General features: G+C 31.3%; 1 protein-coding gene across 3 annotated transcripts in view; it reads left to right on the forward strand.

Moving 5' to 3' along the window:
• Window positions 1-922: 922 nt before the first annotated feature.
• LOC149961125 (glutamate receptor ionotropic, NMDA 2B-like) overlaps window positions 923-26,315 on the forward strand; it is a 176,902-nt gene continuing 151,509 nt past the window's right edge. For 2 of the 3 annotated variants that reach the window (XM_090175000.1, XM_090175015.1), the window contains exon 1: window positions 923-1,309. The gene's annotated coding sequence lies outside the window, so the exon portion shown is untranslated. Of the gene's footprint in view, window positions 1,310-16,787; window positions 16,868-26,315 lie in introns of all 3 variants that reach the window. The other variant, XM_090175008.1, reaches the window with a different exon arrangement.

Below are 26,315 nucleotides of genomic sequence, written 5' to 3' on the forward strand. Positions count from 1 at the left end.
CCGTATCGCGTATGATAAGATCACTCGGACGGCTTTGGCCCCGCCTACGAGATAAAAAATCCCCTTTGCACGCGCTCCCCTCTCACGTTGTTGTTTGTAAAGTCAACATAGTTATTTGAAAAAAACCGCCAGCCACATCGAGACGAAAATCTGCCGCGATCAGCATTCCAAGTAGAGGTATGGATTCCTGCCAAAATATATAGCTAGTTTACTTAAGGCGATAATTGCTCTGCTTATATTATTATTGTTCTTATTATTATTGATATGATTATTATTGTTATTATTATTATTTTTTATGACGTCTTTTATTTACAAGTTGAGGACCTACAATTGTAATAACATAGCAATATTGGGTTACAGAGCATAAATGAAAGATATTTAGGTGTTTTTCGTTTTTAAATAATTTGTACAATCAGTTACAATACGAGTGTTACAGGATTTTATGATCTTTCTTATTTTAACACCAAATATTTCCTTTTTCATACTTACATATAATTCTCTTTTTGTAAATTTGAAAACCCCGTTTTTACAGTTTGAATTAAAGTGGGTTTTTACATTGTATATTTCACTTTTTCACTAATAACAATTTTTAACCCGGATCTATTTATTATTATCATTATTATAAATGTGATTATTATTATTATTATTATTATTGTAAATTTGATTGTTATTATTATTATTATAAATGTGATTGACCAGATCTGCAGATTTTTACAATGACGTAGTCACTATTTACTACGCGTATATTTTCCATGTGATATTTTCCCAAAGTTGCTAGTCCTTTCGGTGGAGGATCCCGAAGAGGTTTCTTCGCATTCCTCTCCCCCCTCCCCCTCCCCCACTGGCTGCGTTATAGAGAGAGAGAGAGAGAGAGAGAGTCTCTAGGCAACTGCCGTGTTCATTCTTGGAGCGACTCGCCAAATGCGTGTCGTTTGCTGGCGCTCTGTCATCGCAGTGGCCTCGTGGTCCTTCACCTTACAGCACGCGTGTTGCGTTCCGCTCCAAACCGTTTTATCACATTTTAGTTTCGTCTATTCGTCTTCGACCCACGACGTCGGCATGTAGCCAGCTTTACAGAACTTTTGGCTGATTACAGTTTTCGTCTTTTTTTTTTGGTCTTAGTCGCGAATATTTTACGTCTAGGCGAAAGTTTTCACTGATAATTAATTTATTTTTGACAATTTATAGGTGGACTTGGCTTTTAAGCAATTCAGTTGTGCGGTTCATTTGTTAATTAGTCCCGATTTAACGCGGGCGAATGTTAAAATGTACGAATATTGTAGGATATTATGACCACGGAAATTGTTGGGTAAGTTTGTGTTTTCCTTGTCTTCTAAGTTCTAATAATGGGTAGGTCGCCGTATTGAATTGAGCAGTATTTTGTAACTAGCCAAAATATTATTTCTTTTGTGTGTGAAGCCCACGCTAGAAAACGCTTAGAGCGAACTTGTAAGAAAACGGCCTGCAATAAAATAAAGTAACATAGATTAACTTTAATAGACGAAAAGTACGCATAGAAGTTTGCCAATAAAAATAGAAAACTTCATTTTTGAAAATAAAGGTAATTATTGCCACATTCCAAAATTATAGTTAACAAATAACTAAATAATATTGTTATATTATTTACAAAATCGGATGAAAAAATATGGATTTAAATCTTTATTTTGATTCTAAATTAACCCGATCAAAAATATAAAATTTACCTAACAATATCTGATTTGATCTATATAATCATCAAATTTCGAATCCTATTTTGATCAAATTGATCAAATTGTTTTGGATATTTTAGACTCAATGGTTATCTAATTTTAGATGAAATTTGGATAAAAAAGCACTAGGCAGGCCTGTGAAAACAGGCTGTTATAAGAAGCGAAATAATCTGTTATTTTGAAAGAAATTTGAAAAACATGATAATATCACCAGTTAAAACATGACCAGTATAGTTTTCATTTTTGGTCATTCAATAACGAAAGTGCGAAACTAAAACTTTCTGATTTGAAGCGTTTCCTAAAAACATCTACACAGACTACTCTAGGAGAAATATATGTTACAATATTAGAATATGTATGCATGTATATATTTTTTTTATTTAATTTTTTTACCTTCATCAACACTGGGAAAAAACCTCATATTAAAGGTTGATATAAGTTTTTTTTCTGGTTCATTTATCCTGGTTTTAACTTGTTAAAACCATACTGGCTTTTAAATTTTTACTATGAGCTCTAATATCAATATTTAAAATGTTCTAATAATTAAAGTATAAAATATTCTCAATTGCAAAAGAGTGGTACTATTATTTTGATTATTATTATTATTTTTTTTAATATTTAGTTGTTGCAACATGTCATGGAAATTATGAATTTAAAAAAAATTAACGATTTTAAAATTACGGTTTTGCATTTGAGACTATCTCGACGTGTATGGGAGTTATATTTAACAGCATTTTTAGCTTTAATTCGCGCTAAATCAATATTGCCATCGATCAATATAGGCCCAAGAAGTCAAATAATGTTTAGAACTAGTAAAGAAAGTCAGGAAATTTAATTTTGGACCGAAAATCTTTGAAGGTGATCGATCAGCTTACTGAAATATAAGTTAATTTAAAAAAATTAACATAAAAATATACAGGTAAGGGAAAACTCTTGAAATGGGAAACCTTAAAAAGTCAAGGAATTTTCAATCTTAAAACAATATAGCAATCGTGAAATAGATTTTTTACCAACATCCTTTCGAAAATATTAATATTTGGTTTAATATAATATGAACTTATTAAGGGGAAGAATACAGTAAAAGCCTCTTTTTCGTTCAAGCTGAACATTTCTGTTTTAACAATTACACAATTGAATTAGATTTTTCTTATTAGGCTGAACCTTCCTCTAGTGCTTAAAATAATTTTGATAATTCTAATATTAATAGTTAACGAGATATAAGGTCCTAACTAAAGGGTAGTTTGGGCGCTTGCCCAACTTGTTTAGCTCCGGAGTCCGAATTAAAACGTAATTACTTAATGACTTTTAAATTTCAAATTGTCAAAATTATTTTAAGCACTATACAAGAAGCTGTTCTACACTTAAATATTAATTTTATAGGTTAAAATACAAAATTAAAAGAGTTCAGCTTGAAATAGCGTGAAAGTAGACAATGACCACTGTAGTCTTCCCCCTTAAGAGAAAAACCTTAATTCCAAGGACTGTACTCATTTTCTTCCGCTTGCCTTTTGTTCCTTTTCAAGGATTGTTTTAGATATTGGAGTGATATTTGATTGTCATTTTTACTCTAATTTGTAATCGGTGTCCAGATGTTTTATGCAAAACCATTACAAAATGTTTTACAAAAATGTAAGCTACAAAGAAAAAAAGCTCAATTATCCCGTTTGTTGTTATTGGTGGCAATTAATTTTCCGTTGTAATTAGATGTGGCAGTGAATAATGAAGTGGCAGTGCTTCCTCATTAATTTGGAATGCCAGATATTCGGCTTGTAATTAAATTGGCCTAATCCAACGACTAATCGCTAATACACTTGAAGAGCGACTCGTAGTATTTCAATGTTTGCTGAGATAACGGTACCGCAAGCGTAAACACAAATTATACTTCTCCACTAAATGGTATTTGTAATTACGGAAGATTTCCAGCCGTCAGATAGCTCTTAGATTTAAATGCGCTCATTGTGAAACACTTTATAAAACATAACATAGGATTAATCTGATATTCAGTTTCAATTTCATTAATTAGGAATTTTGATTCTTAAGTAGTGTTTATTTTCGTTTAAATATTTTTTATGTAATTAACCCTTTGATTTTTTAAATTAACGATTTTAAGGAACCTTGAAATTCACCCACTAATTATATCTTTCAATTTTTATTATTTATATAATTATTTAAGTGAGAGGGGGGCTCGACGTGAAGTAGTTCTTTTTTCAATAGATGTCGCTAGCGTCGAAATTAAAAAGGCGGTACTTATAGGTACCCCTCGCGTTGATTGGATCATTTATAAATTGGTCAATAACATAAATTACAGCAATTATAAGCAACATCTTTACGTATGATATACAATTTAGGTTAAAGTCCACTAAATAGAGTATAGATTGTTTAGCTATACTCTACAATAACTCTCTGAAGACGTTATCATTTGTCTATTTTAGCTTCCTTTGTCATTAATAGATGGCACCACGCTATCCAGTTAAGTCGCGTTTTTCAAAGAATCGGAAAGATTCATGGCCATCTCTAATAACGGGCCTTTTCATAATACGATGGCAATGATAGCGCCGCCACTTGCTTTAAAACTAACTTTAAACACGGCCTTACATGTTGAAAGGAGTTATAATTTCAAAAGTGGTTCTACTAAAAACCAGCATGGTTTCTCTATAATTGAAGTTACCGTTTTTTCTAATTATTTAATTTTAAACTTTTTTATGGTTTTATATTCTGTCCTTATTCAATTTCACCCGTACTGGGCATTTGATGGGCATTTGATTTACTTTGAGATAGAAATGTGAACTACAAGTGTATTTTGACATATTCAAAATAAAGCATTTAAAGGTTGTAAGAGTGTATTTGTTATTATATTTATAGAGACAAACGTTAAAAAATATATCTACATAATATCTTAAGTAAGAGCCGTTTCTCTAAATTACGAATACTCTTTTAGGTGCAGCTCTAGAGAAACGAATGAAACACTCATTCAGAGTGACTTTTTTTAAAGGTTTTTATTTAAACTTAAACTTTATTTTATCTTAAGAATGCCTTTTACTGAAGGTTTTAGTCTAAAAATATCTAAATATTACATTAATATTCTTTTCAGAATTGGTTTCTCTAAAGGTTTTAATTGAAAATGTCTATAAATTATTCTAAATTTAAAGAAACTCTTTAGAAGGAGTTCCTCTAAAGGTTTATTAAATATCTTCCTAATTTTCTAAAATCTGCTGAAACGTTTCAATATGTATTTGCAATCATACAAAGCAACAGAAACCTTTTTGAATAACTTTCTCTAAAATAATTTTTTAAACATCTAATAAATTTTCTAAATATACAGAAACTCTTTAGAATGGCTCTATCGGAACGGTTTGCGTTTAACATATCTATGGAATACTCTAAAGCTTCATAAGCTCTTTAGAGTCACTTTCTCTAAAAGCTGTTTCTTTAAAAATATCTACTTAATACTCTAAATCTACATAAACGCTTTAGAATTTCATTCTTCAGAGATTTTTCTTTACAATATCTATGGATAATTTAACATCTACAGAAGCCCTTCATACCACGCGAGCCAGCACCTCCCTACACTCACTATTAACGTTAACTAGAGGTCGGCGGTTGAATAAGAAATTATACGATTGTTTATATTTATCCATAACCGAGAATTATTCAGAAATATTCGAAAAAAATTATTAATTTTGCATGTTAAATCGTTGTTTATTCGTATAAAACAAATAATACTAATTTTAATGATTAATTGAATTGTTGCGGTTAATTTATTTGTTCCGCCGACCTCTAACGTTAACCTCTACAAGATTTTATGGAAGGGGAAACCAAAGAGCTCGTAGGAAAACCTTTTAAACCAGTGTGGACATAACTTGCAAACTCAACGTAGAAGGAGTTGTTCCGAGTCTTCACTTACCACAAGTTGGGATTGAACCCGGCTCCTCTTGCTGCGAGACGTAAGTGCTAACCACACCGCCCCCCCCCCCTCCTTCATATCGACCAATCGAAACCCAAAATATTCCATCTGATAAAAATGGGAAATAATATGATAAATATTTTTAATTACAGCAGTATTTAATCTTGGTCAATCTTTGACACGGGCTTTCTGATATCATTCATTAAAAGTGGCAACATTTCCTCTCATCTACTGGCTGCAAATAAAAAATGGGACGCTCTTCAAAAGCCGTTTAGAGACTCGCTACAATGGCGACAGTCTTAACTTGAAAGCGTCAACGAAGGTACGGCCCGGCTTAAACGAAAGACGTTTAGTTTTGCAAGGTTTCTAGCGTCCGCTCACGCTGTCGTGTAATTTAGTCCCGATTAGGAGGCGCTTCTTTCTTGACCAGAGTCGCGCGCGTTCCCTGGGGACGCTGCCATTTCGCCGATAATATTAACTTCCATTAGCCAACGCCAGGGGGAGCCCGTTGCAATTAATCAACTTTTCATTGCGTTCGCCCGCATAATTTTCCTTCCAAAAAGGGACCCATTTTTAACGTAATTTTGATTTTGCGCCGTTAGATGGCGACTACGTCTCCGTTAACGACATTTTTACTCGAGAGTTTCGAGTTACTTTTCTAAATATTCGGCCAGATAAACGACTTTTAAATGATTTAGACTTTTCATAGAGTTGGCTAATGAAACATCTACAGCATTCAAGTCGTTTTCTAAGCCTAACGACTTCTAGCTCTAGACATGTCGCGAAATTAGCCAACCACTGTATTTTCACTTAATTAAACAACTTTTAAAAAGAGTTAAATGAGGGTAATTTAGATTCAACTCGCTGATTTTAATCAATAAATGGTTAATCATATTTTAAAACATTATGCGTGTAACCATAAGAAAAAAATTACAAGTAGCGTACTGAAGGATTTCGGTTAATAATAATCAGTTCAAAATACGTAATCGAAAGCTTTGGAACAGGAAATGCGTCACTGTGTAATCTATTAGTTGGAAAAATAAACAGACCTTTTAGGTTAATGGCCAAAGTGTTTCGATTTGATTGACCAAGGTTTTTCGATTTGATTGACCCAGTCGTTTTATGTAAACCTTTACAGATAAATTAAGATTTTTCAGATATTTATCAACTAAAGATTCCCTTTACTAATAACTATAAATAAATATTATAAAGAAATCAAAATTTAAGAATTTTAGTTTAAAAGTTTTTCATAGAAATGGCCTATCCGCTCATCACGAAGCACCCTGTATAAAGGTCAATTTGAAATTCTGATTCCATAATTCGTCATTATTTTGAGGCATTTTTGCCAAGTAAGCGTTATTTCTACTTTTGGAACTGTTTCAATTTTGAATAGCCCTTGGCTGCTCCGTACAAAAGGCTGGCGAATGGAATTTCTCCGTTATTTTTAACCGCAGTTCATATATCTATATATATCTATATATATTACAGGCTAGAGGGTTGTCAGTCTTTAACCACGATATGATTTATTATGTCATTTGCAAAACAGATTATCGGCAAAAGAACTTTCGCTAGGGATATAGAAGGTGACATATTTTTTAATATTATGTTATTCAGGATAGATCGTAGTTCAATTAATTTATAAAAAAATAACGAATTACTTGTAGTCAAAAGCTAACCAAATTGTAATTAAATTCAAATAATTGAAATTGAAATTATTTGTTATTCAGATCATATTTAAGAATCAAAATAAATTTAAATAAAATAAACGAGATTAATTTAATACGTTATTCTCAATTAATTCTTAATTAATTTGAATTAACTTCTCGAGTTGACTGCTAGGTGGCTTTATGCGAGGGGTATCTCACTCCAATGATTATTAGGTCACCCTCGTATGATTAAATTATGATTACATTAGATTAAAATTGAATATGTAGCTTTGACTGTAAAGAGATTAAAAATGATTAAATCATGATTAAAATTTTAATCATGATTATAAGGACACTCTGTAACAAAGTGACTGCCCCTCGGCTTTATGTTAACTACAAAAGCTAATTTTCAATCAAAGTTAAAAAGGCGAATTTAGTGAAACGTTAATCGATTAATAGACATATCAGATTTCCCATGGAATAATTACTTATACGCTTCTCTAAAAATAAAATATACCCGAAATTGAACGCTTACGCGTACTAGGGTCGTTCAGCCTTCGATATTAGAAGCAGCTAGGGTTTATTACTAACACAGCGTACATGTACATGTTTTCCCATGCAACAGATAATTAATCGAAATTATTGAAATTAATTGTATTTTTAATCGATTAGTGAACATTAATTGACAGTGTTGAAATTAACTTAAATTTAATCGACTAGTGGACATTATTCGACATTACTGAAATAAATTAAATTTAAATTAATGAAATGAAGCTTAATTGTTATCGATTAAATTTAAAATCAAACTCTAATGGATTAATGATTATTACAGAAACTTAGTCAAACTTGAATTAATTAATGGGCGTAACCAAAATAAAGTCAAACTTGAATTAATTAATGGGCGTAACCAAAATAAAGTCAAACTTGAATTAATTAATGGGCGTAACCAAAATAAAGTCAAACTTGAATCGATTAATGGTCGATACAGAAATTAAATCAAACTTTAATCGATTAATGGGCATTACAGAAATGAAGTCACACTGGAATCGATTAATGGGCATTACAAAAATTACGTCAAACTTGAATAGATAAATGGGTATAACAAAAGTTAGGTTACACTTGAATCGATTAATGGGCACTACAAAAATAAAGTCGAACTCTAATCGATTAAATGATCAATACAGTAATTATGTAAAACTTGAATCAATTAATGGGCACTACAAAAATTAAGTCAAACTTGAATCGATTAATGGGTATTAGAGAAATTAAGTCGAACTCTAATGGATAAAATGATCATTACATAAATTAAGTCAAACTTGAATCGATTAATGGGCGTTAAAGAAATTAAGTCGAACTTTAATCAATAAAATGATCATTACAGAAATTAAGTCAAACTTGAATCTATTAACGGGAATTAGATAAATTAAGTCGAACTTTAATCGATAAAATGACCATTACAGAAATTAAGTCGAACTTTAATCAATAAAATGATCATTACAGAAATTAAGTCGAACTAGAATCGATTAATACCCGTTATCGATTTCCTTTAAACCTCCGCTCCTAATTCAAACAAACCGCCGCAAACCCGAAAATCGTCTGAAAGTGCCAGTATTGAATCGTCAAAAAAAAAAATGGCAGAAACGGTTTTTTCTTGTTATTTTCCGAGGATGAAATTCCAATAATTCATTTCTATCCAAATATATGCGTATCGAACAGCTAATCTTGGAAATGTAAAGTTTTCCCGATAAACTTTTCATTGTTTCTTTTTTATTTTCATCCGTTCCCGAATCGATCGTGCGATAAAGCGGATATTTAAATGGGGTGAAAATTCCCACATTCGATGCAAATATTTGATGGCTCCCCAGGCAGTTATCAACGTTTGTTTTATTTTCGAAATATTCTTTTTCCAGTATTCGTAATGTTTTATTTATATATTAAAATGACTTAAAGTATGTGCAAGTTGAAGATCGATTTTTTCTGCGAATTTAGAATGAACAAAGGTGAAAATATTAGATTGAGTGGAGCAAATAATGACGGAAAAGCCTATTACGCTTGTAAGCAATTCCTTTAAATTAAAGTTGTTGAAAGTGGAGTAGCGAAACAAAATTACGTTTTTATTTGGGTCGACTTAGATGCTTTTACTTTTCAATTAAATTATGAAAATTAAGATAATTAGATGAAGCTTTTAAAAAAAGGGGCCAACGGGAATGGGCCTGAGCCCCTATAAAACAATGATTTCGGGCCCCAGGAGAGCCGTTATTGAAATAGATAGAACGTTTATGGAGATTCATGTGGGAGAAAAGTTCAAACACGGCCTCCATTCTGCACGGGCCTAGGGTACATTCTATTGGCTTGCTCCACTTTCTTCGGGCTTGTGCAAGAATGCTAAGAAATTTGTATCTTATAACTTTATGCCTTTAAAATAAAATAATAGCAGAAAATGTAAAAAATGTATATTTTCTGACTCTGATTTGTAAACACGTTTAGCAAAATTTTAATAGTATTCTAAGTTTTGTTTGGGTTTTTAAAAACGATTCTTTGAACAATGATAAGAATGTTTTACTTTTACTTCGACTTAAAAATAAAATTCTTGCAATAACAGTAAGACGTTGGTCTCTTTTGACATATTTGTTGTAAAAATTCTCAAAAATTTTACCTTTTCCGTTTTATTTAAGATATTTCTTGCAAGAATGCTAAGAAATCCTAACTTTTTTTGCTGTTCTTTAAAACGGTTTTTTCAAGAATGCTAAGAAATCCTACCTTCTAAGCTTAACTTTAAAAGCGTTCTAGCAAAAATGCTAAGAAATCTCTACCTATTTTGCTTTCCTTTAAAACAGTTCTTGAAAGAATTCTAAGAAATCCCCACCTTCTTAGCTTTCTTTTAAAATGATTTTGCAAGAACGCTAAGATATCCTAACATTTTTCACTGTGTTTTAAAACGGTTTTTGCAGGAATCGTAAAAATTCCTAGCCTCAGCATTTTCCTTAAAAACAGTTCTTGCAAGAATGCTAAGAAATCAACTTTTTCGCTGTGCTTTAGATCGGTTATTGCAAGAATGCTAAGAAATCCTACCTTCTAAGCTTTACTTTTAAACCGTTCTAGCAAGAATTCTAAGAAAAACTACCTTCTTCGCTTTGCTTTTAAACAGTCATTGCGCAGTTTTCTTCCCGATTTGTCACGGCCTTGTTGTTCAATTTGAAGTCTAAATTAACAATTCCCCCCCCCCTTGCTTTCACGGCTACAGGGTAGTGCCCAAAGTCCCAGGGTGTTAGTTTTTTCTGTAAACATTTTTTACACTCTTCCGTATAAAGAAGTGTCCTAATAAACCCCGACTGCGAAGAAACTGGCGTCCTGGAAGTTGGGGCCCGAGGAAATAAAAAGCCACTCGAATAATTACTCTGGGGACTCGACAAACCCCAAGGACAATAAAAAAAGTGGCCAGAAAAACTAACCGTTTAAAAAAGAAAACCCTTTCCCAAATTTGTCCATGAAAGACCAGCGCAAAGGCCCTTCGCGGATTCCAACCCTTCTTGACAACATAGCTGGCCGTCACTAACTAAGCGGAGAAGTATAGTACCTCCAATTTTTACCATTATGGAAAATTTAGGCAGGCTTACCATGCTCCAAAACATGCAGGCTATGCAGTCTAATATTAATTAATACTAATAATCTTTAATAATAATCAGCTAGGCTAATACCCAAGGCACCACCTTAGGCTTAAGTCATCAAGCGACTTTTGAAGCCTTTAATTCAGGCCTGCGTAGGAGGGTGGTGGAAAGCCCCTCGTGATACGCGAGCCAATGCTACGTGTGCATATTTTAAATAAACGAACTTATTTAGAGGCGTTATTTTTGGCAATTTGACTTACGAAATCTGGTAACTTATTCATAAAGGTGAAAATAGCGTTATTTGTACGTTCTAGTTTTACCAACATTCTGCTCTTAATAATATAATATTTAAAATCGTAAAAAGCAGGAAGCGAAGCATTGATTTGGTGATTATAAATTAATAAATTAATAAATTTTAATTATAAACTTTAATTTTTAAGTATTACCATTCATTTTTAACTTTTTTTCGCGAGACCTAAATTTTGAAACCATTTCACATTTCTCTGTATAACAATAACGTAATCAGCGGTTACAAAATAATTATTTTTCAACAGTGATCTTTAGTTTTATTTGATCCGTTTTAGATTGAACTCTTAGATATGTAGGTGTCATTCTCAGATAGGCTGGCCACCACCCTCCTACGCAATTTAACCTGGCCACCTTGGATAACGGCAATAAATGTTGCTAGATCACTTGGGTCTAGGATTTGGCCTTGGATATTAGCCTAGCTGATAATTATTATTACATAATTTCAGTATTTCAATTTCAAAGAATTTCCATAATGAATTTTTGACTCCAAATTTCAGAATTTAGATTTGAAAGATTTTCCATAATGAATTTTGACTCCAAATTTCAGAATTTCGATATCAAAGATTTTCCATAATGAATTTTTGACTCCAAATTTCAGAATTTCGATATCAAAGATTTTCCATAATGAATTGTTGACTCCAAATTTCGGAATTTCGATATCAAATATTTTCCATAATGAATTTTTGACTCCAAATTTCAGAATTTATATATCAAAGATTTTCTATAATGAATTTTTGACTCCAAATTTTAGAATTTCGATATCAAAGATTTTCCATAATGCATTTTTGACTCCAAAATTTCAGAATTTCGATATCAAAGATTTTCTATAATGAAAACTACTGTAGAGAAACATGAACTCGAAAAGCATTTTATTCCCAAGGCAGCGCACTTTTCCCCAGAAAGTAGAACTCGGAGTAAAGTGGTCAGTGTCATTGACGAAGTGTCGTTAACATCTCTGAATACATTATGGGCGTAACTTTATTTCCCTTAAGAATAAACACTCTTTAATTTTCCTCCCCTTTGACGATAGGCGTCGCTGGCTGCCCATTAAAATTGTTTGTTCCGTCTCCATCTGTCGGATAATTTAGGAAACGCAGAAACGAGGATTCTGGTGGAGTCAGCCTGAAGTGACAGACACTATTCCACCGAGGCTCGTTTATTCCGTTTATTTGTTCTACATTTTTTTTCATCCTTCACGCTCTCATATTTATGGAGATATTTTGCGCTACCAGTTTGCTGTTGGCCTAATTAAATTCAGTCTGATTTATAGAGGGTCTGATGCTGGGACTCATTCCTAGGAATTAAAATACCTAGAGACATCCGTTTGTTAGCAAGGGCTTCGGTCAATATTTCGACAGCCTCACAGCCTCCGGCGATTAACCGACGAAAGTCCTGTATTGGTTCAACTTTTGGGCTAAGCGTGTATGTATCGTATAGGTTGATCCACTTGGAGAAATTTAAAGGTAATATGAACTTCCATGTTTATGATTGGTGCTATTCATGTTAAAGAGATAGTGTCACAATCTTCTTGGTGTATTCGTTTTTTGAATGAAATATATAAATAGATAATGATAATTATAATGGTGTTGGTGATTTTACAAAAAAATATTTTCACTAGCAAATTGAAGTTTTTAAATAAAAGGGTAGGCTTCACTTAATTTCTTGGGTGCCTACTATTGACATCATCGACTGGTAGATGTTTTCATTGGTTGATTTTAGAGCGAGCCGAGAGATAATGTTTAGAGGGAAACCAGCCTTATATCTTAAGTCTAACTTTATGATTTTTAAAATAATTTTAGCTCTTACGGAGAACACTAATATAACATCGGAATCAAATTGTACGTTTAATAAAGTTATATAATTATTTAACGTATAAGGAATTTAATTATCAATAATCAGAAATCATTATTCCGAAAAAGTTTGGTGGTTTTCACTATTTTCCGATGCACTGTTCAAGTTATTGAGCGACCGTTTATATTTGACAGGAGCGCGAGACCAAAGAATCCACACAAAATCTATATTTTTATTTCTATTCTATACTTTTATTTCTATTTATTTTCTATATTTTTATTTCTGTTTCTTTTCTATATTTTTATTTCTGTTTCTTTTCTATATTTTTATTTCTGTTTCTTTCTATATTTCTATTTATATTTCTATTCTATATTTTTATTTCTATTTCTATTCTATATTTTTATTTCTATTCCATATTTTTATTTCCATTCTTTATTTTTAGTTCTATTTCTATTTTTTATTTTTAGTTCTATTTCTATTCTTTATTTTTAGTTCTATTTCTATTTTTATTTCTATTTCTATTCTATATTTTTATTTCTATTTCTATTCTATATTTTTATTTCTATTCCATATTTTTATTTCCATTCTTTATTTTTAGTTCTATTTCTATTTTTTATTTTTAGTTCTATTTCTATTCTTTATTTTTAGTTCTATTTCTATTTTTATTTCTATTTCTATTCTATATTTTTATTTCTATTTCTATTCTATATTTTTATTTCTATTCCATATTTTTATTTCCATTCTTTATTTTTAGTTCTATTTCTATTTTTTATTTTTAGTTCTATTTCTATTCTTTATTTTTAGTTCTATTTCTATTTTTATTTCTATTTCTATTCTATATTTTTATTTCTATTTCTATTCTATATTTTTATTTCTATTCTATAGTTTTATTTTTATTTATATTCTTTATTTTTATTTTTATTTCTATTCTATATTTTTATTTTTATTTCTATTCTATATTTTTATTTATATCTCTATTCTATATTTTTATTTCTAGTCTATATTTTTTTCTATCCTATATTTTTATTTATATCCTATATTTATATTTATATTCTATATTTTTATTTTTATTTCTATTCTATATTTTTATTTATATTTCTATTCTATATTTTTATTCTTATTTCTATTCTATATTTTATTTTTTTCTATCCTATATTTTTATTTATATCCTATATTTATATCCTATATTTATATCCTATATTTATATCCTATATTTATATCCTATATTTATATCCTATATTTATATTCTGTTTTTATTTTTATTTCTATTCTATATTTTTATTTATATTTATATTCTTTATTTTAATTTCTAGTTCTTATCTACTCTATTTAACGAAAACCTTAAATGAAGTGTCACTATTCTATTTAAGCGAAATATTTATCAATTTTGGCGAACTTTGTTTGGTTTCAATCGAGTATTAAAGTTTTGTAGATGGGGGAAGTTTTGGTATTTGATTTCCAAGTTCGAAAAACAGAGGCATATGTCGAGGAAATGCATTTAGTTTCGGCCCAGAATGCTTCAGTCTTCCCACGAGCTGGTAATCGCTTCTGAAACCAGAGCGCGGTGATTTCGTTTCCCCTTCTTCTATTATTTGGAAAATGCCCGTTCATCCGGCGAAAAACGGAACAAAAGAAAGTTTTCTTCGAATAGAATTTTGGAAGCGCTTCATCTTCTCGCTTTATAAGTTTCTGTCAGAGCGAACGTCTTTATTGGCCATCGCACGCGGGTCAGCGGCGTCGGTGGATCTTTGGTCAGTTGCGGGTAATTATCCCGTCACGGCCATCTGACCATCGGACCAGATGGACAGGGTCAGCGCTAGAAACAAAGAGAGAAAGTGTTTGATTACTTCGTGTTTTTCGACATCAACCAGAAGACTATATATAAAATGGATCGAGAAGCTTTATAGAAAGCGAAGAGCTACAACCACCAGGGGGCGCTAATGCAGAAATAGTCTTTGATATCATCTTTCTCCTCGTATAGACCACGACATAAAACAAGCTAAGGAAAAGAAAACTGTAGTCTGGCGCTTAAATCTCGTTAGACAAGCGCAGTAATAATATTTTAATATTAATTTAAAGCAAGTGCCGGATCGACGTGAAGAAGCACTTTTTTCAACAGATGTCGCTAGCGTTGAAATCGAAATAAGATACTTAAGCTACATTTTGACCCAAATGGCGGGATATAAAAGTACCCCTCGCGTTGATTGGCTCGTTTATAAATTTGAACATAACTCAAATTAAAGTAATTTTTGTCAATTTATTTTATATGGGATATATAATTTAGGTTAAAGTCCACTAAGTAGAGTAAAAGTGGTCTAGTTGTAACACTGTACAATTGTCCTCGGACGACGTTATCGTTTCGCTATTTTGAAACTTAGCTTCCTTGGCCATTATTAGATGGCACCACGCTCTCTAGTAAAGTAGTTATTTCGAAGAACCGGATAGATTCATTGCCATCTCTAATTACAAAGGCCTTATCGTAATACAGGTGGCAATGATAGAACTGAGAGTTAATATCAATTTATATCTGAAATTACACTTTTAAGTTTAAGTGTGATGGCGATAAAGACGAGATATAACGAATCAATAGATACCCTCTGGATAATGATTTCATTTTTTAAATTTAAATTCATTTCATTTAACACTTAAGCTTAACCTCCAGCGCACAGTGTTTCAAAGAGCGCAAATTTTGGTCAAAATTAAAATATGTTCCTTTACAAGTAATATATACATTTAAATAAGGAATTAATGGAGAGTAAGTCAGCTGCAACCCCTAGCGGTGAAGGTACTTTTCCTAAAGGAGCACAGCGTTTTTAATTTTGGCAAAATTTGGGCTCTTTGAAACACTGTGCAGCGCCACTAGAAACGGGACTGCTTAGTAATAGAACAAACAGCGACGACGCGTTACAGCCCTCTATATGCTAGTTCGCTGATATCCAATGGCCGATCTATCTTTGGTAATGATATGAACCGAAAAAATATGATCAATTTTGGGCCTTTATCGGATTATAATCCCGGTAGCGTCTATAGTGCGACCAACTAAAAAGGCAGAGGCGGAACTTTCGTTCTGATTTCTGACTGAATTTCTGATGGGATTTGTAGGACGTGCTGGACGTAGAATTGCTTTAAATTGGAGGGCCTGTTGTGGTGTTTCTTTCGGACGGAATTGTAAACGTGGTTTGATTCGCGTTCGGCAAATGGATCGGCTCGATGCTGATGTGATTGGGGGATTGTGCAATCAATCGGTTTATTTTGTTAGGAAGGGCTATTATAGTCTGAAACACGAGTGGTGAACTAGCCAATGACCAGTAGCTGTTCAAAATTTTGAATTATCTTGACCAATTTGTGAGATTTTTATTATTAAAAGAGTTAAAGGTTCAAAAAGGTTCTTATAGCGACTTTTTTTTATTCCAAAATTTGACTTTAATCGAGAATTACGATCCAAAATGTGTTATATTTAATCCAATTACAATTTATTATATTACATTTGGTTCCGATTTGATAAAAATTATTTAATCCGTCCAGAATTCGATTCAAAGTGGAGGTGTTTTGATTTCAATTTGAACATTGCATCTAGTGATTTTTCATATTGTAATAATTGTCGTCATTGACTTATAAGGATTATAATTATAATTATATTCGTAATCACAAACTTGGGGTTTCTTTTAAATTAAAAGTATCTAAATTTAAATTCGGATAATTCGAAAGTTAATTAATTAGTCATTAATTATTATTAATTTTACTTTATTTCACTTAAGTACAATTCATATATTATACCCTGCAAATTATTTTAACGTCACTTATTCCCTTATTCTCATAGATACCATAGTTGAAATAATTACCAACTCGTGGAGCTGTTTCTGACGTATTACTCAAGTTACTCGGATCAGACTGTATTAGGTTTGGATGAGAACTTCGAAGCCGCTTCTACTTCCTCCTCGTTATTGCTTCCCGATAATTACCTTCGTACAATCCCTTTTTATCGCCGTGATTTTTAGATACTCAAGACGTTAAGAGGTTCCCCAATCAGAGATCGCCCAGCTCGTTGCTTAAATGGACCTCCCGAATTTTATCCCGAAACTTTGTAGTTTTTAGGGCCTTTTTCCGAGATTGAGGAGATATACTGGCTTGTACGTTACACGCAATTGTCGACTTAGAAGGTTCGAAAGTTTAGGCGCTAGCGTCCATTTCTTCGCACCATTAGGCGCTCTTAAACTTAGCGAGGCCTCCAAGATTCTCCTTTTTTAATTTGGCGCATCGTAGATGGCGCAAGAGTTATAATCTGATAAAAGGACCAATTTCATACATTTCGTTTCTGTTGACAGCATGAGTCAAGTTGTGTATATAGGGCTGCAGCGCTCTGTCGCTGTCTGTTCGAGAAATAGGTAGTACTCTATCTATTGGGCGAGAGAGTATATACAGGGCTGCACCGCTTCGTCGCTGTCTGTTCTAGGAATACTGAGCCCTCTATCTATTGGGCGTGAGAGTATATACAGGGCTGCACCGCTTCGTCGCTGTCTGTTCTAGGAATACTGAGCCCTCTATCTATTGGGCGTGAGAGTATATACAGGGCTGCACCGCTTCGTCGCTGTCTGTTCTAGGAATACTGAGCCCTCTATCTATTGGGCGTGAGAGTATATACAGGGCTGCGCCGCTTCGTCGCTGTCTGTTCTAGGAATACTGAGCCCTCTATCTATTGGGCGTGAGAGTATATACAGGGCTGCACCGCTTCGTCGCTGTCTGTTCTAGGAATACGGAGCCCTCTATCTATTGGGCGAGAGAGTATATACAGGGCTGCACCGCTTCGTCGCTGTCTGTTCTAGGAATACGGAACTCTATCTATTGGGCGAGAGATTATATACAGGGCTGCAGCGCGTGGTCGCTGTCTGTTCTAGGAATAAGCAGCCTATTTCTAGTGGGGCTGGAGGTTAAACCTAAAAGCGTTAATTTAGAATTAACTTAATATTACATTAACAAATAAATTAATATCAAGAGTGTATTTATCGATACTTTCTACCTTTTCTTTATCGACAACACAATATAATGACATTAATTTCGCCAATGATCGCAATACGTCACCAACAAAAAGCCCAACCATTTCACTTGGTTCCTCTTGTTGAACAATTTAAATTGTATTTGGCATTGTCAATGGCAAAAGTGAAGTACAATATTTGAAAACGAGGCGATATCTAAGCTAGGTTTCGAAACGCTATAATACTTGGGAATGTTCATAAAAAGAATGCATTTTCTTATTTTTAAGCTGCTTTTAAAATTTGGAATTAAAAAATTATTAAGTTAAAATCAGGAACTAAATAAATAAAATAAAATATTATTAATTTTAAATCATTCACTAAATTAATAAAATAAAATTATTATTAATTTTAAATCATTCACTAAATTAATAAAATAAATTTAATATTTTAATGAAGAACTGAAATAAATTAATATTTTAATGAAGAACTGAAATAAATTAATATTTTAATGAAGAACGGAAATAAATTAATATTTTAATGAAGAACTGAAATAAATTAATATTTTAATGAAGAACTGAAATAAATTAATATTGAAATGAAAAATTAAATTAATTAAATTAAATTGATATTAAAATGAAGATCTAAATTAATTAAATTTAATTAATACAAAAAGGAAAAAGTAAATTAATTTAATTTAATTAATACAAAATGGAAAAAGTAAATTTATATAATTAAATTAATATTAAAATTAAGAACTAGATTAATTTAATTAAATTATTTTTAAAATTAAGAACTAAATTAATTTAACTAAATTAATACAAAAATGAGGAACTAAATTAGTTAAATTAAATTAATAATAAAATTAAGAAATAAATTGATTAAATTCAATTAAAATTAAAATTAAGAACTAAATTAATTCTACTAAATTAATACAAAAATGAAGAACTAAATTAATTCTACTAAATTAATACAAAAATGAAGAACTAAATTAATTAAATTAAATTAATAATTAAGTGAAGAACTAAATTAATTAAATTAAATTAAATTAATAATAAATGAAGAACTAAATTAATTACATAAAATTAAAATTAAAAGGAAGAACTAAATTAATTACATCAAATTAAAATTAAAATTAAGAACTAAATTAATTAAATTAAATTAAAATTAAAATGAAGAACTAAATTAATTTTACTAAATTAATACAAAAATTAAAAACTAAATTAATTACTTTAAATTAATAATAAAATTAAGAACAAAATTAATTAAATTAAATTAATAATAAATGAAGAACTAAATTAATTAAATTAAATTAAAATTAAAATGAAGAACTAAATTAATTTTACTAAATTAATACAAAAATGAAGAACTAAATTAATTAAATTAAATTAAAATTACAATTAAAATGAAGAACTAAATTAATTAAATTAAATTAAAATTACAATTAAAATGAAGAACTAAATTAATTAAATTAAATTAAAATTACAATTAAAATGAAGAACTAAATTAATTAAATTAAATTAAAATTACAATTAAAATGAAGAACTAAATTAATTACATCAAATTAAAATTAAAATGAAGAACTAAATTAATTACATCAAATTAAAATTAAAATTAAGAACTAAATTAATTACATCAAATTAAAATTAAAATTAAAATTAAGAACTAAATTAATTACATCAAATTAAAATTAAAATTAAGAACTAAATTAATTACATCGAATTAAAACTAAGAACTAAAATTAATTTAATTAAATTAATATTTCCCTGCTTCTCTTTCAAATATCCAGTTTCCCGAATGTAGATGGCGACTAAAGCGGCGAACTAGTTTTGGCCTTTTCCCAGCTTGTTTGGCGGGAGCTATCGTTGATAGAACAGCGGGATTAACTTTGGCCAGCTCGTTTCGGAAGTGATTTAGAACTGCGACGAGTGTTCCCTTTTTTTTATATTTCTACACGGTTAATTTGGCCGACCATTCGTGGACGCTTTTTCTCGCTGGTTTGTTTGGTCAGTGATTCGTCGATGTTTTGTCATTTATATCTCCATCATCTTTCAACGGAGTTTCCCGCCGCTCATTAAGGTCAAGAATATTTTCAGTTTCCTACAGATATGAATCGGTGTGTCCTTGACACCGAGTGATAGGTTGATGAAAGTTTTCTTACCTACTTTCTAATGTACCTCACGATGGATTTGACGTAGGTACAAGTCGCGTACATCATTTTGCAGATAAAGGGGAGAAACACCTTAAATTTATTTCGTTATTTGTCTATAGATTTAATTCCCATAATGATTAGAGGTTTTAATTATATAACCTTTGACCATCAGTGTTATGGATAGTGCTCGGAATTGTTTATTCATTATCCACAAATTTTCCGATTTATTTAAAAAACGTTGGTAAAAAAAATATCATTTTAATTTATTTAATTATGTTTTTACGCAACCAAGCATTTATTTGATTAAAAGTGGTATTTATTTAAATAATTGTTTGTTTTATTTAAATAATAGGCTTATTCACTTTCGATTATTTAAACATTTTACAAATTTTATTCAAGTATTGGTTCTTTAAATAAATATTATTTAAATATCGCCGAGCTTATTTTATTCATGGATAAAAATTAATCGAATGCCGAGCACTAGTTATGGATTATATCCCCGATGATGGTTTAAATAAAGGGTTTAAATGGTTTAACTTTGACTATGAATTAATGGGGCAGTAATAAAAACTAAAACGGCAGTATAAAATGGAAATAATTAAATGAAATAAGCAGTATAGAAACTAGATTTAAAGAAAATTAAAATGGCAGTTTATTCCAAAGCAGTTAAAAAATTAATTTGAAGTGGAAACTAGCAGTAATATTTTAAGCATATTTTTAAATTTTCTATTTATCACATTTTATCAATTTAGTAGTTAATTAGAGGATATGCAGTTTCATCGGTTGAATCGAAACAAATTCCAATTGGTCAAAAACGTAAAAGAGGTCGACAGAAATGTTTAAAAAAAGGATTGATTGTCGAATTAAGACTTTTTTATTTTTAACAGACCGTTTAATTTTTTAAATTACGTATTAATTTTTTTAACTGCTTTGCGTCCAACTGCCAAATTTCTTTTTTTCTGGTGTTTAGGCTACTGCTGTTTTCATTTATTAGTTTACTGCTCGTTTAATTTTTTTTAACTGCCAAATTAAATATAAGCGTTTAACTTTTAACCCCTATTGTTGTTATTTTTTAAATATTGAAACAAATTGGAAAAAATCAATTTCATGATTTTAATCTGGATTTTTATTGATTTTAAAGCATCGGTCACCTGCATTATGATAAGGCTATTGTTATTAGAGATGAAAAAAAAACGACTTTACTGGAGAGCGTGGTGCCATCTATTAATGGCCAAGGAAGCTAAAATTCAAAATAGCCAAATGATAAGATCGCCAGAGAACCATTAAAGAGTATTATAGTTAGACAACCTATACTCTACTTACATTGTTAGTGGACTTAAACCTAAATTATATATCCCATATAAAATATTTTCTTAAAAATTACTATTATTTAAGTTATTGTCTATTTTAAAAACGAGCCAATCAACTCGAGGTGTACTTTTATGTCCCTACTTTGGGGATAATCATTCTAATCATTTTAATCGATATTTAATCATTCTAATCATTTTAATCGATATTTAATCATTCTAATAATTTTAATCGATATTTAATCATTCTAATCATTTTAATCGATATTTAGTCATTTTAATCATTTTAATCGATATTTAATCTTTCTAATCATTTTAATCGATATTTAATCATTCTAATAATTTTAATCGATTTTTAATAATTCTAATCATTTTAATTGATATTTAATCAGTCTAATCATTTTAATCGATATTTAGTCATTCTAATCATTTTAATCGATATTTAGTCATTCTAATCATTTTAATCGATATTTAATCTTTCTAATCATTTTAATCGATATTTAATCATTCTAATAATTTTAATCAATATTTAATCATTCTAATAATTTTAATCGATATTTAATCTTTCTAATAATTTTAATCGATATTTAATCATTCTAATAATTTTAATCGATATTTAATCATTCTAATCATTTTAATCGATATTTAGTCATTCTAATAATTTTAATCGATATTTAATCATTCTAATCATTTTAATCGATATTTAATCATTCTAATCATTTTTATACTGATTTAATCCGTTTTAGTCATTTTAATCATGATTAAATCCGATTTAGTCATTTCAATCATTATTATATCCGATTTAATCATTTGAGGGTGACCTATAAATCATGCTAGTGATCTGCCCCTTGGTCAAAATTTAACTTAACTATCTTGTTTTGATTTCGACGCTAGCGACATATGATGCGAAAAGAGCCGACACTTGCTTTAATTTATTTATGTTTTTGGAGTTTCAATGCTGATTTAATTAATCTTCATTTAATATAATTATTAATTAGAAGTTAAATTTAATTAAGTTTAATCTGAATTGACATTGCTAGAGAGCCTACGTTGGTAAATTTTCGTAAATACATTGAAGTATAATAGATGATTTAAATTAATTAATATTTAAATAAATTGATTTAAATGGCAATTCCAATCACTAATTTAAAATAAATTTTTTGATTTAAATCAGACCACCTTGTTGACCCATACAATTATAGCAATATTTGGTTTCGTTTTTGAGGTCTTTTAAACTTCTAAGCCCGTGAGTTACAAAATTTCCAAATATCCTGATGGTAAAATATTTAGTTTTCGAAAAATAGTTTTAGTCGTTCCACCTCCCAATTATAAAAACGATTTTTTTTTTAAATTTCGAAAAACGAAATATGTAAAATATTCGAAATTTCATCTTTAGCGGTTGAACAACGTAAACGGTTTTGTTTAGAACTTAAACCAATATTGAAAATTTTTGAAGCATTGGGGTTCAAAATATCGGTCAAAGTCAAATGTTGTAAAAACACCTGTATTGTATATCGAAAAATAATCAATGGATATTTTAAAAACTAGGTTTCAATGGTCGAAAGAACGCTAGAATTAAATTGTTATTAAAAGAAAACAATGAGGTAAGGGCGATAAGATCCTCGAATTACCGGTTTATGGCATCTCCCATAAATTGAAGATATTCATTTACGTCAAAAGGTGAAAGTAAGAGAAGCTTCCTTCATTAAATAGATATACCCATTTATATTGATGATTTATTAGATATCGTTACACCCCTGTCCATCAAGATGTCGTTACTCCCCTGTTCACTGAAACATCGTTATCTTTATTGATGATAATTAGCTATCGTTACACCCCTGTCCACCGAGATATCGTTACTCCCCTGTTCACTGAAACATCGTTATCTTTATTGATGATAATTAGCTATCGTTACACCCCTGTCCACCGAGATATCGTTACTCCCCTGTTCACTGAAACATCGTTATCTTTATTGATGATAATTAGCTATCGTTACACCCCTGTCCACCGAGATATCGTTACTCCCCTGTTCACTGAAACATCGTTATCTTTATTGATGATAATTAGCTATCGTTACACCCCTGTCCACCGAGATATCGTTACTCCCCTGTTCACTGAAACATCGTTATCTTTATTGATGATAATTAGCTATTGTTACATCCCTGTCCACCGAGATATCGTTACTCCCCTGTTCACTGAAACATCGTTATCTTTATTGATGATAATTAGCTATTGTTACATCCCTGTCCACCGAGATATCGTTACGCCACTGTTCATTAAAATATCGACATCTTTAATGGTGATGATAAGCTATCGTTACACCCCTGTCCACCGAGATACCGTTACGCCACTGTTCATTAAAATATCGCCGTCTTTAATGGTGATGATAAGCTTTCGTTACACTCCTGTCTACTGAGATATCGTTACGCCATTGTTCATTAAAATATCGCCATCTATATTGGTGATGATAAGCTATCGTTACACCCCTGTCTCACGAGATATCGTTACGCACTTGTTCATTGAAATATCACCATCTATATTAATGATGTTTAGCTGTCGTGACCCCCCTATCTAATGAGATATCTCAATCTATATTGAAGAAGATTAGCTATCATTACACCCCTGTCCGTCGAGATATCGTTACGCCCCTGTTTATTAATATATCGAAATCTATATTGTTAATAATTAGCTATCGTTACACCCCTGTCTACCGAGATATCGATACGCCCCTGTCCAATGAGGTATCTTTATCTAAATTGGTGAAGATTAGCTATCGTTACACCCCTGTCTACCGAGATATCGTTGCAACTTGGTCCACTGAGATATCTCCATCTTTATTGAAGATGTTTAGCTGTCGTGACACCCTTGTCCGTTGATATTTCGTATCCCTTTTACCGGGAAAGCATTGAAAGCAACCGCTCATTTGAGGATCGAGTTGCTTTTGAGCAGACACATTCTTAATGCCTTTTGATTGGGCTCAAATGCTTTTGAAATTTGAATGATTCCCTCTACTTGACCGAAATATTTGAGCCTCCATGAGGAATAGCTTCTGAATAACTGCGAGAGTGATATGTTAATGTTCTTTGCAAGGACGAGAGCGTTGACGGCGTCGTCCTATTCGCAATTCGTGGATTGAGAAATATCCAAACGGCCTGAATTGAAATTCCGTCTCTCGTTGTTGTGACTCCTGGCAACCCAACTGACAAAGTTTCGCGTTTTAATTTGGTCCCTTGATAGGTCCATCGAAATCCTTCGGTAATTAACTCGTGACAAATCTGAATCTAAAACTGTATACTCCTCGAAATTACCAAAACACCGTCACTTAAATCTCGCTACATAATTTACTCCGGAAAGGTTTCTAATTGTAAAAAACAAATTATGTAAATCCGGGCCTTTCAAATGAACTTTCTCCGCCTAATCACCGCACGATGGCTGTCCAAACGCGGTATAAATAAGCCTTAAATGACAAACGCGGTTGACAGCGAAGTTTAAAGTCGCGTTCTCTTATTACTCTGACGCTTCTAAATGTCAATATGACAGAACGCGAAAATTATATACATAAATATATATTAGCGTTATATCCAGTTTAACTTCTGACGAGAAGGATGTTTTAAAATGGCAATATAAAGTGACGCTGAGCAGTTTTAATTAAAATCTTTCTCGAGGTGAGGCTGGTCCCAAAGTATGGCCTTGTTTAAAAATAAATTATATTCCCCGCGAAGTTTTCTTGCCTTTAAAGTCTTTGTAGTGATAGTTTGGAAGTAATTTCCAGGAGGATGTCGGGATAGGGTCGTTACGTTTGGAAAATTTTGGAGTGCGCTTTAAGCGTTATCCTAGTTCGCAATTTGCCAGGAGGTTCTGGTTTGAATGTTTCAAATTCTCGCGAATCTCCGGCGTATTTTAAAGAACGCCATCTGCTGGTTTGAACGGGATTTTTAGACGGAGATTTCGCTTATTAGAAGATAAAAGGACCCTGTAAGGACCCATACTTCAGTGACTCGCGAAAAATGCGCCTCTAAGGGAAAATCATGTCAAAGCTTAGTCACGTTTTCTGCCACCAGATGGGGTAAGGACTCCCATAGTGGGGCTCAAATAAGTAGTATTTAGCCATAGGCGAGTAAGAACCTGCACGGTTTATAAACATCGCCATTTAATTAATTCGTATCACAGCCGGGTAATACGCGAGTTAAATAACAATACTTTATGATATTCCACGATTTTACGTGGTATTTCGTTTTTAGACATTGCAAACTCGAGTGTACACTTGAATGCACAATGACATTTTGATAATTAACGAAAATATATGAGAGTAAATGGTATGAAACGGTAATATTAGGTAATAAACTGTTATTAGTTATTAACAGGGTTATTTGGTAACATAGGGCAATTTGTGTAAAGCATGTTTATTAGGTATTTGATGATAAAATACGCGAAAAAGTAGATTAGTCCAGAATTAAAAGGGATAATATATCTAAATCCTAAACAAATCTGAAGAAATTAAAAAACTTACTAATAACTCGTACCGATAGGTCTTCGAGCGAATCTCGGATCAAATAGATCTTCGAGTAATAAACTACATAAAAACTAAATAAAATAGCCAGAAATTCCAACGGTAGAGCGGTTTCGTTCTATTTGGAACTCATCAGTACCGTGCGGGAAATCTGGCTGGCGACTGTTATATCGAAAAGAGAAAATAAGCCTAAACATTAAAAATTTCAAAACGCGTTGCATAGCAACGGAAAGCCGAAAAGGGGGGAGTGTGGTGGAGAATAGTATATACGATAAGTTAATAGTTATTAGTTATTTAACAGGGAATTCTGGTTACATACTGAATTATTTGGAAACATATTGGATTATTTGGTATTAAGCGATGTTATTCCGTATTTAAGGGATATTTGGTAACATACGGGATTATTTAG

Source organism: Leiobunum rupestre, chromosome 1 (assembly GCF_980474605.1).
Source record: "Leiobunum rupestre chromosome 1, qqLeiRupe1.1.hap1, whole genome shotgun sequence".
NCBI lineage: Eukaryota > Metazoa > Arthropoda > Arachnida > Opiliones > Sclerosomatidae > Leiobunum > Leiobunum rupestre.